The sequence below is a fragment of the Cupressus sempervirens genome, chromosome 5 (assembly GCF_028749045.1).
Source record: "Cupressus sempervirens isolate cs-2001-9-10 chromosome 5, ASM2874904v1, whole genome shotgun sequence".
NCBI classification, from domain to species: Eukaryota; Viridiplantae; Streptophyta; class Pinopsida; order Cupressales; family Cupressaceae; genus Cupressus; species Cupressus sempervirens.
In genome coordinates, this window is record NC_143122.1 from 101,529,169 (window position 1) to 101,541,711 (window position 12,543).

Genomic DNA, 12,543 nt, shown 5'->3' on the forward strand with positions numbered 1-12,543 from the left:
ATAAGATTTACTATCAGCTCTTCCAAAAAATGAATACAGTCAGGTAAAATCACTTCAAACATCTCATGAAATCTAGAAAGCATCAGAATCTAGTTTTGAAGGTGATAGACATACAAAAAGTGTAAGATTTTAGAAGTGGATATGTGCATTTGAAGATGCTAAAATGATGAAACATGAATCTATAAGAAATTATATTGGTAGGATAATAGATATTTTTGTAGGAATCAAGACACATGGTGGAACCAAGGAATAAGATGAGGTTGTATGGAGGATTTTGAAGACTCTAACACCACCATTTAAGCAAGTAGCTCAGATGATTCAACTACTAATAACTTGCACTAAGGAATTTACCAAGGAAATGTTGCTTTGAAGATTAGATGCAACAGAAGTAGATCTAGGGCAATTGGGAGAACTAACAAGAGTGGAGACAACTTTCAATGCCTTAAATGTTTAGACAAGCCTATCTAGAAGTGCAAGTACACATGGATATTTTTCTAGTAGTAGCAGAAACATATTTGATGAATACAAGAATATTGAAGAAGGTATAGGACTTCTTGTGAGAAGAGAAAATGATGGTAATAATATCTATAAATGTTGGACATGTAATGAGTTTGGTCATTATGCATCTAAATGTCCTAAAAGAGAGAAAAATTATAAGGGAAAGTTTAAGCTTAGGATAGAAATTGTTTGTATGCTAATGATGATGAGGAATATAATGAAAGTGTTCAAAGTGAAAGTGATGATGAACTAGTATTTGTAACTATTAAGGAAGATGATCTTGATAGAGAAATTAGAGAAGAAAAGGATCTAGTTTCCCAAGTTGAAAAGAAATCTAATTGGATAATAGAAAATGATTTTTCACATCATATGGCTAGTGATATGAATAAGTTTGTTAAATTTTGGAACTATGATGGAGGTATTGTTAGAGTTGGTAACAATGCAACTTTCCATATTAAAGGGATTGGATCCATTACTTTAAATGGAAGAACTAACACTGATGATGTTTATTTCATTGATGGACTAAAGAATAACATGTTGAGTCTTGGACAATTGGTGGATAAAGGTTATCAATTGTAGTTCACAAAAAAGACTTGTACCATCATGGATAAGAATGGTAAGATGATTGGAACAAGGACAAGGTTAAGAGGTAATGTATTTTAGTTGAATCCCACTGAAATAAAATGTTTGGTTGCTAAAGTGGATAATAGTTGGTTATGAAATAGGAGATTTTTTCATATAAACTTTGATAATATTGTGAATGTTAGTAGCATGTTTCCAGTTACAGATTTGTCTAAGATTACAAGGCCTACTAATATTATTTGCAAAGATATGGTATGTAGATTGAAGAAAGCTCTATATGGTCTAAAGAAAGCATGTAGAACCTGGTATGCAAGGTTGGATAAGTATTTGAAAAAGATTGGATTTGTTAAAGGTGTGGCAAATGGTAATTTATATTTTAGTGAAATTGAAAATTGTTTGTTGATCATAATAATATTTGTTGATGACATAATATTTGGAGGTAATGATGAAGCAAGTGATAAATTTGTTGAAGAGATGAAGAATGAGTTTGAAATGAGTATGATAGGAGAAATGAAGTTTTCCTAGGATTGCATATTGTGTAGAATAGTGATGGTATTTTCATTTCACAAGCTAATTATTTGAAAGATTTGTTGAAGAGATTTGGATTGGAAATTTGTAAGCCTATTGGTACACCTATGATAACTAGTCACAAGTTATCTAGCAAGGATGAGGCACCTAAAGTTGAGAAGAAGAAATAAAGATCCATGATTGGAGATTTGTAATATCTGACTCACACTAGACCAGATATAATAAATGCAGTTGGGATTGTAGCTAGATTTCAAGATGATCCCAAAGAATGCAGCAATAAAGAGGATATTTAGATATTTGAAAGGAACATCTGACTATGGAATTTGGTATGATAGATCAAGTGATTTCACTTTATGTGCATATATTGATGTAGATTGGGAAGGCATTATGGATGACAAAAAGAGTGCCAATGGTTGAGCATTATTTCTTGGAAGAAGATTGGTTTCTTGGCTGACTAAGAAACAAGATTGCATTCCACAAAGTATAGCTAAAGAAAAGTATGTAGCAACAACAAATAGTTGTAATCAAGTTATGTAGATTAAGCAGATGCTAAAAGATATTTGGATTGAGTTTACAAAAGTTGTTATCATTTATTGTGATTACACAAGTACTATAAGTATTTCTAAGAATCTAGTATTGCATTCTAAGACTAAGCATATATTTATTAAGTATCATGTGTTGAGAGAAAAGACATCAAAAAAAGAGATTAGGTTGGAGTATGTGAGAACTAAAGATCAAATTGTAGAAGTCTTTATGAAGCCATTACATAGAGATACATTTGATTACTTTAGAGGTATGCTTGAGGTTATGCCCCTACCCACTTCTAATTAGATTATTTAGAGAGTACATTAGTCTAGTGGCAAAGAAGAGTATTGTTAGATTGGACTAAATGTTGAAGCTTCCTGAATGGGGGAGTATCTATAATGGGCTAAGTCATTAAGGAATCCTGGTATTTGGTATTTGGTATTTGGTATTGAATAGTGTCTTTGGAAACTTGATCCAGATGTAAATTGGAGATGTAATATTGACATAATGAGGCCTTTTTCATTGATTTCAATGGGGGAGCTATGCTCATGAATACACCCTCCACTTGAATGGAGGAGAGACATTTATTAGGGAGATTTAGAAAGATTCATGTAAGAATAAAAGAGGAATATCTCTATGGGGAATATATGTATGGTTAGTTGTTTATTGTGAATAGCTAGTGTTGATCCTAAGAAGAAGATGAATAGAGTAGTGTTCCAAAGGTTTTCAAATTTGATTGATGAAGAGGATTTGAAAAGATGAGAACAACAGTAGTAGTAGAGTACTATTTAGTATTCTTGGAACTTAGATGTTTTTCATCTATGTTGCCATCAATGCCAAAGGAGGAGATTGTTAGCATGAATGCTGATGGTATTCCTTTGTGAGAGTATCCTAAGAATTGAAGAGTATTGACATGTTACATCCATGACTGTGTTTTTCATTGATGTCAACATAGCAGTAAATCTATGAAGACCAATAGAGTACAAGAGAGAGATCTTAGTTGAAAGGACAAGATTTTATTTTCTAGTGATGCACAATCATGGACATGTTCTACATTATGTCCTCATGACATGGTTAAGTGTGTGTGACATAAGTTAATATTGTACTAAAGATATACCTAATTTATAGAGAGGAATGCAGAGACAGAGTAACAATTATATAGTTTCTGATGTTTGTAATATATCTTTTAGTTGAGATATAATTTGGAGATACATGATTAGCCAGTGATAGAAGATAGTTTGATGGTGACATTAGTGAGTGTGCAAGCACTAAAATGAAACATGTGATAAATTGTATAGATTGTGAGCCAACAGTGCTATTGTAATTGTAAACTAATTAATTATCTTATTATAATTAACTGGGAAAGCCTCAAGGCCAACTCAAAGAATTATTTTAAATATATGGTATAAAGGAAAGATTTTTTCCTTGTCTATAATGTAATAATTATTTGAAGTAATTAACTAGGTGCAAAAATGATCATAGTGTTTACTAAATGTGAGTAAGAAATCCAAGAAATTATTAGATGTGAGATGTGTGATCTGGTTACAAGATCAAAAGGAGTAGAAGTCTGGTTGATAGGATAGAGGAAGATGAAGGAATTATAATTTACTTCTATTATTCTACAAGTAGTGATAAGGAGGTCATTTAGATAGTGGGTTCATTGATCTTAACCTTGAAGCTTCTTTGGCAGTGGGTCCAACTGTCTTCCATGACTCCTCATAGGCTTGGCACAACTCCTAACAGGGTTGGAATCTCCTAACATGGACTTATATGTATTGAATTTTGTTATAGACTCCTAACAAGGTCCATCCTCTAACAAGGAATATTTTTATTAGTACATCATCATGTGGGTACCATCCCCACCAGGGTTTTCCCTCTAACCAAGGGTTTCCCTAGTTAACACATATGGTGTTAATTGCTCATGAATATCTTATTATGGTTTTTTAATATATTACTCTTATAGTTCAAGTTTAATAAGGTTTATATTTGTAATATTAGTTGGATAACTGATTCACCCCCCTCTTAGTTATATTAGTGGACTATATATTCTAACATACTAGATCCTTATCAATTGTCATTTCCAGATATCATACTTATCAAAATCTTCAATAAAAACCATAAATTTCTTCCAATTTAATTTAAGTATTTACATAACCCATTAGATTATTAGCAAAAGTAAATTGAAAAATAATTCAAAATGAATTACAACTAAAATTTTATAGACTTTGCCATTAAATCTTAGAAAACAAAATGGAGATAAAAGAAGAGACAACATCTAGGATGGACAACTATTTTTTTGTATTTTGTATTAACTTCTTTGAAATGTATACAATTCAATGACGATCCTTATCAAAAAAACAACTCAATTAGACTAGCAACTATTAACTTTTTTCATTCAAACTTTGGAACAAAATTACACAGTATGCACGACCTAACTCAAAACATGAAAAAAAAATTAGTTTAGCCAAATGAATCTTGAACCCCTTCCTCTAGCCTTGGGAACTCATTTATAAAGCATGAGTTGCATCAAGCTTCAGGTCTAGGGGGAAAAGGACCACTATCCAAAAAAAAATATTTACATACAAGACAAAAATGTCATTTTCTTTACTGCATGAGGAAACTAGAAATAATTGTGGTAGTTTTCATTGATAAAAAAATAGTTCCTTTATTCACTGCTTTTTGGTGGGGCATATTCTATTTTTTCTAATTTTTGCTCATCCGCACCATTTGATGATTGGTCTTCATCTTTCTACTCTTCTTCAAGTTGTGAGGCCACCTTTTTTTTAAATTATGCTTTGACCTAATTCTTTAGTATGTGCAGGAGGCAACTGATTGTCTTTTTCCTCAACCAGCTATGGTATTATGTCTTTAACTTCTTCTGCTGGTTGAGGGATTTTCTTGTCCATCTCTACTATCTTGGCTTTAGTTTCCAAAGATAGTTGTGAACTCACTTCTCTTGCTTTCTCATCATTCATTTGAACACCTTTGTCAACAAACTTGAGTTCTTTAGTAACTATTAATTTTTCTTGTAGTTTGTGATCTACTACCATCTATGAAGATTTTTTTGTTGATAGATATTTGGCTGCCCATTCATCATACTTTGAATCATCAAGCCAATCATAATTGAAGATTTATTTCTCTTTTCTAGCAATATTTCTCCATTCATTCTTATGTTTTTCCTTTGAGATAAATTTTTTATAGAATCTTCTGGCCTTTTTTGAGTCTGGTACAACATCTATAAATAAAATATTGTCATCATTTCTTATTATGTTGCTTATTTTATCATTCAACATGGCCAAAATGTCATCATCCTAGTTTGTTAATGTCTTTATCTTAGGTCTCTTAATAAATAATGAAGGAAATAAAGGGAACCTTTTTTTATGACATCTAGAAATGAACGACTCAATTTTTTTTAGTAACTCCCTTTTTCAATCAAATTCTAATAGGCCAATCACTTGATCATATGTTTTCTCAGCACAATAGTTATTATTTTCTTTATCAACTATATCAAAACATATCTCTATCATTGTCTCCTCTCTTGCTACTTTCAACCTTGGGGTAATAGAAATCAATTTCCTCATATGTGTTGCCTCATCGATCGACTCATTTAATTTCTCTAAAAAATAATCATGGATATCTCTATGCTAATGATATCTTTGTTCGCAAAAGCTCCTTTTTGGAGGCATTGTGAAAAATCAAAGACAATTATTAAAATTCTTCAAGGGTAATGGAAATTATTTATTAGGATTGAATTCTTCAACTCCTTGTTGTATTAATTCATGATTTTCCTTTGTATAGAACCCAGCTTCTACTGGCACCATATTCTAGTTCTTCAACAATTCCTTTTCAAAATAAGATGTCAATTTTTCATTACATTTTCTATATCAATTTGCACAAGAGGCCTTTACTTTTCATAAATTCTTACAGCGAGTGAGTATGCATGTTTTGTGTCAAAATTTGAAAAAATATTGATCATCTACAAAAATTTGATGGACTTGATCTTATTAAGTTTTAGACTCATATTTTGTCTCTTGACATGGTAATCAAACCAATTGCATTGTGATATTTGGAAACCTTTGTCTTATCAGCATCCTTGATGTAATGTCTACATAATTTGGGGCATGTGTCAACCCATCCTTATGTTTCTATACTTAAAAGCCTTGCAACTTTTTATAACAACATAATGATGGTTGTTGATTATGATCTAATCAATGACTAAAACAAATTCCTTAAAACTAGTTGATTTATAATAGGGAGGAATCATCATTTAACATCTGTCATTTCAAATGACCTCATCCCCTTTAGAAAAATGTGGATTGACTAGCCCCACCTTGGACATGCATAAAAAAATTGCTATGTTGCTATCCCAATCACCACCTTGCCACATCATCACAAAATAGCAACATCATAATAGGTGTACTCCTCTACCATGTCAACGACCTCAAAATTTGTGCTAGGCATTGAACTCTATGCCATGTGTCACATTCTCATTAGATCTTGGGCTACCACATGTCAGCTGTTGATTGGCCCATGTTAGTCATCTGTCTTTGAGTGCATACCACATCGTGGTTTCTCATTTGTCTCATGAATGGAACATGTCTCATTTCCACAAAATTTTGATGTAAATTTTTATCCTTTTAATTTTTATCCCAAAATGGATTTAACTATGGAATGGTGTCATTATTTTAGAGACTTTCTCTAAAACTTGTTGTCCTTGAATATTTAGGCCCAAAATAGGATTAGGGCCATTCAATATTTGTTGATCAAACAATGTGTAACACTATAAAGGATGTCAATACCATAATAGATGTTATGTCAAGTATACCACATGTCCTCTTTCTGGGGAATATGTGAATACAAGTTGACTGTTGCCAACACTAGCCCGAGATTCATTTGGAGTTTTTGATCTTCTAATCTTCTGATGAGTTGATGGGAAACCATGATTTGGTCAAGGTTAAGTCCTAGCCATAGAAAATCCTTATGTGTAAACCATCACTTAAACCCTCTAACATTGAGTGGGACACATGGCACCATCATGATGTATCTCAAAACAAATCCTATAGGTTTGGGAGATAATGCAGGTTGTAGATCTTTCCTTCTCTACTGTCTTTTTGGTCCCACCTTCAATAATAATCACAAAGATCTTGCAAACACTACCATATTGACTAAGTTGCACCATCATAACATAAAAAGGCTAAAGGATTAACAAGGTAGTGATAGAGAGATAAGCCTTGGTCATAGGTTCAACACTTAGAATTTCAAATTTCTTTCAAAGCGTGAAACTTTTATAACATTGATTTAAAAAATAAAGAGGGGAAAACATGAAAACAAACATAGAGATGTGAAACTAGGGTTTTTCTAGGGAAAACATTGCAATAGAAAACATAGAAACCCTAAGTGCACAATTTAAAATTTGGATTTTCACAATAGGTTCTTAGCATTTTTTTCATGGTAAAAATACAATCCAAGACATTGTATTATGCCATTGATATTTTGTGGCTCTAGCTCTATCTCTTGATGTTTTTCTCTAAGTGAAACTTAGGGTTTCAAAGAAACTCATAACTTTTTGCACAAACTTTCTCAAAGGATGGCTCTTAATAGTTAGGGTTTTTAAAGAAAAATCTCTATTGATCTTAAGATTGAAAAAGTAAATTTTGTTTAGATAGAACATTATTAATAGATTCAACATAAAAGATAACATTATGTTTCAAATGGTGAACTTATCTCTTAGCTAACTCTGTCTTTGTGCAATGGATGCCTTCTAGTTGTTGGTCTAATAGCCAAATTTTGATGACACACTTTCTTCCACTTTTGGATGTAATGGATTCTATCACTAGTAGATTTGGTGTTAAATTTTGACCTTATGCCATTTTCCATTTCATTTCAACTTTTTTTTTTGTTAGGATCCTAGGTTGGTCAAAAATTTGACCAACATGATTTTTTTGGGTCAAAATTTCAACCAAAATGGATTTAAGAAAAAAAAATAGAAAAGTGCATGACGGGTTTGATTTTCACTACAAGATAATCACTCGTAGGTGTGGGAGGAGGGACCAAGCTCATTTCTTTGGTAAGTCATTGAACCCATGCCATTTTGAAATAGGTTATAAGTTATAGGATTTCAAATTCAAGTGAATGAAACTCTAAATGATTGTGCCAACAAGATCATAAAATATTTTAGTGATTAGTATTTGAGATTGTAAGACTATGTGTATGAAGTTTTAAGCCTAGAATAGAGGTAGACTAGGTAGCATCAAGGTAGTGAGAGCCAAGTTTTCAATGTATAAAATTTCTACCAAAAGATTCACTAATAGCACCCCATATAATTTTAGGGAACCCTCACTTCTCTGCTTCAATAGTGTAGTTACCCTTTGATTTTGGTGTTGTTGTTTGAGGAGGCATTCGAAGAAATTTATATTGCAATGTACAAAAGCTCAAAATTTAGAAAGATTTCATCTATGTTTAATAGTAGAAGGATTTAAATTAATATAATTTATTGTGCTTTTTAAAAATGCCTATATATTTGTGGGATTATGATTTGTGTTCAATAATGAATGAGATTGATCTCTCCTTTCTATAGATTATTTCTTGTAGAGTAGTAGTTAGGACATACAATTTTGGTGCAACAGACTTTAAAGATACACTTGTGTACAAGAAAGCTATTGCATCTCAATGATTGTTTGAAGAGGCACTTGAAACACATGAAACTCTATAAGAGGTATGCAACTCAAAATTGAAAGTATAGAAAGTGAGTTTACTATCTACATTTGTGATTATAGATTACTAGAGAGTAGGCATTGAGATTATTTTGAGTTTACTTATCAATGATAAGATCTTGGAAAAATGAAGTCACTTGAGTGTCATAAAAAGGATGGTAACTTCATTCATGTGCTAGAATAGATTAATCATATATTGCCACCAAGTGGAGGTTGGTTTCCTTCATTTCTTGCAAGTCTTGAGACATTAAAATCTGGGACTAAAAAAGTCTTTTAGTTCAAACAAGTTGCAATTTTAACTTTATTTCTCCTTCCCATAAAACAATGAAATGAAATTTTTTATACTCAATCAAATTTTAGTTTCCCTGAGATTTTGACCAGCCTCCAATGATTATCCACAGATTTAGATTGCAACATGCTATAAATTAGCCATTAATATGCTGTACTAGAGAGTATATTGCTGCTAGTCCTAGGATAACTCATTATTTTTTAGTTGTCTATTTTTAGGGTTGAAGGGTTTGAGTTGATCAAAATTTTCCAAAAAAGAACTTTAAAATGAAGAAGTCTAAAGTCCACCAAATCTTGCCTGGATTTTGCTACTAATATCCAAATTTCATAATCCAAAACATAGCTTTCATACATACCCTTAGTGTGCATTTTTTCATACTTATATTTCAAAAAATTCAAAAAAACAAAAACAAAGTGCATTTTTATACATCCCTCATACTTAACACATTAGCATACATCCTTAGACATCAAGCCAATTTTCACAAGACCACAAACTCCCACAAGGAAACAAGGTCCATACCAAACCATATACATTTCAAGTGACAAGAACCCACAAAAATTCTTTGACTCAATACAAGACATACATTTTCACCAAAATGGAAAGTTTAAAGTGATATGAATGTAGGATTTAGTGAGAAGAAACATTGATGAATCTTTAAAATTTGATTTCAACATGGAGAGGTATAGTTTTAATAACTATCCATGAGAATTTATCATAGATGTAAATGAGAGTAAGAATCAAAAATTTCAAATTGTGTAGTAGTACTTGAGTAGCTAAGAGACAAAACACTTTGATTATAAAGTTGGGCTAACATGTTCTCCTCGAGTGAGCTCAAGTACTCCTCGTGGGCATAATGATTCATAGAAGACCACTATGTTGTAATGAGATCTCTTGTATACCATGTTAATTGTAACCTTACTTAGAAGAACAATTGAATACCAAGGTGATAAGCTTGTTGATGAAATATTGTATAATGAGTAGTGTATATTGTAAAATTAACAAAGAGCATTGCAAGCAGACAACTTTTTATTGATTATAATATGGGTGAATTTGAATGAGGTGACCAAATTTTTCTTTCAAAATCATATGTGTAGATATAAACATTAAGTACAAGATGTCCAATATTTTTGTAGATATACAAATTAATTAGACCAAAGTTTTCTTTCAAAACCATATGTGCAGATACAAACATTAAATAAAACATGTCCAATATTTTTGTAGATATACACATTAATTACACCAAATTTTTCTTTCAAAACCATATGTGCAGATATAAAAATTAAGTACAACATGTCCAATAATGTTGTAGATATATTTTTCTGTGAAGAAAGACAATGCTTGGCCATATGAACCTAGAACCAAATAATGAGACAATTTCTGGATTATGGTCTCAGTTCCAAAGAAAAGTTAATAAATGTAATTTTCTTTACAAAAACTATAAGAGCTTAAATAATTGAAGAATTCTAATCACAATAGCCTAGAGTCATTGTAGGAAACATGGTCACATTGGATGGGGAAAAATTTTTGGCAATTGGTGAGTGTGGATTTCCAATTGGAGGAACATGGAGGTGTGAATATCCAAGCTAAGGATAACACTCCCATGGAAGAAGATGATAATTTGCTAGAGGAAATTATTGAAGAAGATGGTATTGGTGTGGCTGATGAAGATTCTCATGATGATGGTACTAGTACATCTAATAATGATGATGAAGATGGTCTTGATATACCTATACTTGAGAAGGAATACAAGCCCCTATACCAAGGGTCCCAAATAACTACTCCCTCTACTATAATGTTGTTGGTGAACTTGAAGGTTATGAATGGTTCATCTAATGCAACAATGTCACATATGCTAAGATATGCCATTTTTATCATTAATCTTAGCATACCATTAATTTTCATTATATTAATAATTCATATTTATTGTTGTAGATTGATAGGTGAGTTTTTGTTACCATCATCAAACATTCTACCTCATTCATACCGAGAATTATCTACCATTACAAATCAAAATGGAATGAAGTATCAGATAATACAATCATGTCCTAATGATCACATTCTATATCATAAACAACATGAATTTGAAATAGAATACCTTGATTGTCATATTAGTAGATATCAGTTAGATAAAATAACAAAAAAGGTGCCTCACAAGGTTCTTTGGTACATTTTCATTATTCCATGTCTTGAACGATAATTCAAGTGCACTAACTTGGCATAATTTATGGATTACCATGTACGCAATAGAATTCAAGATGATATATGTGAATGCTTTTGGATGGTTTTGTATTTAAAGAGATAGAAAAAACATGGCCACACTTTAAAGAAGAACCATGTAATCTCAAGCTTGCATTAGCAGTGGACAGTTTCAATTCATTTAGAGATATGAGATCTATTTACTCATTGTGGCCTATTTTTGTTATTAACAATAATATTCCTCCTTGGATGTCCATAAAGAGGGAGCACATAATGTTGTCAATTATTTTACTAGGTAGTTTTTCATTAATAAATTTATCTAAATTAATTTATAAATAGTGTATCAAAATCATCATAATAATTATGTAATATTTTTGCTCATTCAATTATTGGGTAAGTACCGAGTTAAATATATGAATGTGTATATTGAGCCCCTTATTGATGTGTTGTTGAAGTTATGGAATGGGGTCACTATGTATGACATCTCTAGACCAATAAGAAAAAGATAATTTCAATTGCATGCAATGCATGTATAGAAAATATATGATGCCCCTGGGCTAACTCATTTTTGTAGTACATTATATTGTTAAGTTCAAATATTTTTGGTATGTTATAGTTCTTACACATTATTATTGTATGTTTAAGTTGCACATGGTAATTGTACATGATCTTTTAGATCTTCAAACAAAGAGAAAATTTGCATGTCTAGTTTGTGGTCTAAAGACATAATCTCGTCATTCAAGAAGTTTAGGAAAGCAGGTGTTTGATGCGTTTAGAAACTTTCTCCACAATAATCACATGTATCTAATTACTAAAAAAAAAAAATTTAATGGGAAAGAAGAGACAACATCAAGGCCATGAAGAATGACACCTCATCTATGAAAGATGGAATACAATTGACTAAATTGCCAAGGTAATGTCAAGTTTGTGGTCCAAAGTTTGAAATTTATATTTAGATATTTTCTTGTATTTAGTAATAATGTAATTGATGCTCATGAAGGCACCAATGACCAACTTATTAGAGGAATAAAAAGTTATCCTACTCATTTTAGTAGGTTAACATACTACAAGGATCTCACAATCATGCATTTTTTTGATGCTATGTATATTGGAAAGAATGTGATAGAGACACTATGAAAAATATTGGATGGAAGGTGTGATAGTGAAAAATTGCTAAAATTTGTAATGACATTAATGAATCCAATCATACAC